Source organism: Trichomycterus rosablanca, chromosome 14 (genome assembly GCF_030014385.1).
Source record: "Trichomycterus rosablanca isolate fTriRos1 chromosome 14, fTriRos1.hap1, whole genome shotgun sequence".
NCBI lineage: Eukaryota > Metazoa > Chordata > Actinopteri > Siluriformes > Trichomycteridae > Trichomycterus > Trichomycterus rosablanca.
In genome coordinates this window covers 5,223,122-5,226,314 of record NC_086001.1, presented here as the reverse complement: position 1 = coordinate 5,226,314, position 3,193 = coordinate 5,223,122, and positions in this window count along the sequence as shown.

The window sequence follows — 3,193 nt, the reverse complement described above, 5'->3', positions numbered from 1 at the left end:
GGAATCATGTAATTAAATGTATTATATAGTGTGTATTATTATTATTATTATTATATACTGTATGTATTGTATTATATATGATTATTATTTATTCACCTGTTAGCAATAAAATAAAAAAATTTTAAATACAAAGCGAGGCCCACATTTTGATCTAAAAGGGTCTGTCCCAAAACCTAGTCATCTCTCTACAGATGGCATCCTACACGCTCCTGAAAAGAAGACTGTCTTAATTCTTAGTTGCCTTAAAATGCTGCCTACTGAGATGCCTAATTCTGAATGATATTCTGACTGAATAACGAGGGGGCATCAAGTGCCTCCTCAGCCACAAAGGCAATCCCAGCATTCCCAACTTTTCTCACAAAAAAATGGCTAATACGGCAGATAAAAGTAATTCTCATTTTTAATTTTTATATAAAAGGTTTCATTTATTTTTAATTGTGAGTTTGTGAGTGACAGTTTACCAGTTTTTTACCAGTTTTCTGTCATGCTAGCGGGATGTGTCGCCTCAGCCCATTGGTTTGAATGGCCCGAGACTGACTCTGGTAGCTTAGTAAGCTAAAACTGCAGCAGTAGGCGGAGTCAGACGATGACGTAACCGCTGTCTAACTAGAGCATCTCAATAATCTGCCTTCTAAAGTTTAATGTGAGTTAGAATTCTCAAGGCAAGGCAGCTCACAGACCCCTAGTGCATTTCCACTCTCTGCTTACTGTTTCCGGGTAGGCCCTGGACTCACCATGACCCTGACCAAAATCAAGTGGTTACAAAAAATAAAAGAATGAAAATAAAAGTGCTGTTCATGTAAAAATGCTAAAAGTTCACTCACTTGTTTACTAAACTCTGGTTTCCTGTTTGAATCAGCACCTCTGAAGTTAGTCATCGTATCGATTGATGCCAAAGTCCGTACAATCAAAATAATAAAAAAAACTGATCTCAGACGGAAATAGAAAAGCGGGAACGACGTCACACTTGCTCCTCGCTTCTTCGGCTAAGCCGAGTGTCGTTTTAAGACACATATATCTCGCTGACAGAGTAATTGTTATGAGGCGCTAGCGGGCAATTTTGCTGAAGTCTGAGTAAGAGTAATGTGTGTGTGTGTTGGGAGGGGATGTTTGAAATGGAAGGCGATGGAGGAAAGTTCCGGTACGAGAGCTGGGTTTAATTTCAGATCCGTATCAGAGGCGAGCAGTAATAACCTTCTCCTTCACCACAAAGATAAAGTGGACACGCCGTTTACAGAGAGATATCTCGATTAACCCCGGCTTTTCAAATCGCTGCCACAAACAGAGCCATAAAATCAAATCGTTTTAGGACAGAGGACGAAGTTCTTTCACTGTCTGACACGTCTAATAAACCCAGTCCAGTGTTTACACCACACACAATAATAATAATAATAATAATACTTAAAATTATATTATATATGCTCCACTTTTTAAACCTGCTTTCACCCTGTTCTTCAATGGTCAGGACCACCACAGGACCACCACAGATCAGGTATTATTTGGGTGGTGGATCATTCTCAGCACTGCAGTGACACTGACGTGGTGGTGTGTTAGTGTGTGTTGTGCTGGTATGAGTGGATCAGACACAGCAATGCTGATGGAGTTTTTAAACACCTCACCGTCACTGTTGGACTGAGAATAGTCCACCAACCAAAAATATATCCAGCCAACAACGTCCTGTGACCACTGATGAAGGTCTAGAAGATGACCAACTTAAACACCAGCAATAGATGAGCGATCGTCTCTGACTTTCCATCTACAAGGTGGACCAACTAGGTAGGAGTGTCTAATAGAGTGGACAGTGAGTGGACATAGCATTTGAAAACTCCAGCAGCGCTGCTCTGTCTGATCCACTCATACCAGCACAACACACACTAACACACCACCACCATGTCAGTGTCACTGCTGTGCTGAAAATGATCCAACACCTAAATAATACCTGCTCTGTGGTGGTCCTGTGGGGGTCCTGTGGGGGTCCTGACCATTGAAGAACAGCATGAAAGGGGGCTAACAAAGCATGCAGAGAAACAGATGGACTACAGTCAGTAATTGTAGAACTACAAAGTGCTTCTATATGGTAAGTGGGGCTGATAAAATGGACAGTGAGTGTAGAAACAAGGAGGTGGTTTTAATGTTATGGCTAATCAGTGTGTATTGGTAACAGTTCTGCTCCAGCATGTCCATTCAGTCCTGATTTAACACATTTGACTGTGAAGGAACTCCAGTGTCCTGTACAGAGTCCTGACCTCAACCCAACTAGTCAGTTTTGGGATCAATTGGAATGTCGATTGTGAGCCACTAATCTTAGTGTCTGAGCTCACAACTGATATTTAACTGAATAAACACACAAAACTAATAGTAAGCACTTCCAAATGAGCGGAGACTGAGGCTGAGACTGTTATTGCTACACATGAAAGAGGAGCAGCTCCATATTAAAAACAATGGTTTCAGAATGGGGTGGCTCATGGTCCGTTTTCACACTGTCGAGTCACATTATTATGTCCACCACCTAACATTCAGAGTAACCACCGTGTGCAGCATGGACAGCAGCTAGACGTACTGGGAGTGACTCAATAAGCTCCTGGTAGGTTGTCACAGGTATCTGGAGCCATGCTGACTGAAGCTGCTAGAGGGGACGTGGAGGAGGATTCATAGAGCGAACATGACAATCGAGGTGATCCCACAGATGCTCAATTGGGGTTCAAGTCTGGGGAATTAGGGGGACAGGGAGGTACTTTAAAGTCTTGGTCATGCTCTTCCAACCAATGTCGGGCATTTCTAGACATGAGACATGTCACATTGTCTCGTTGGAAGATCCCATCCGCCCCAGAGAAGACAATTTTACCCATGACAGCAACGAGCGATATATGTGCAGACAGCCTATTGCCCACCTTATATACCCACCAAGCCAGCTCACGAACCGTGACTTCCTTCATGAGCGACACACCACAGCCGTCGAAAGTAGAAAGTGGTCATAATAATAATAATAATAATAAGACTTGAGTGTGTATTTATTTATTTATTTATTATTTTCCTTTTTTTTAGATTTTAGATTTTTTTCCAGTTCAGCTTTAAATTTTGGTCAATTTTATTCATAGTTTTATATATATACTGTATATATATATATACTGTATATATATATATATAAATAGCATGTTTAGTTTTTGTATTAAAGGTAAAATTTTATTTGTTA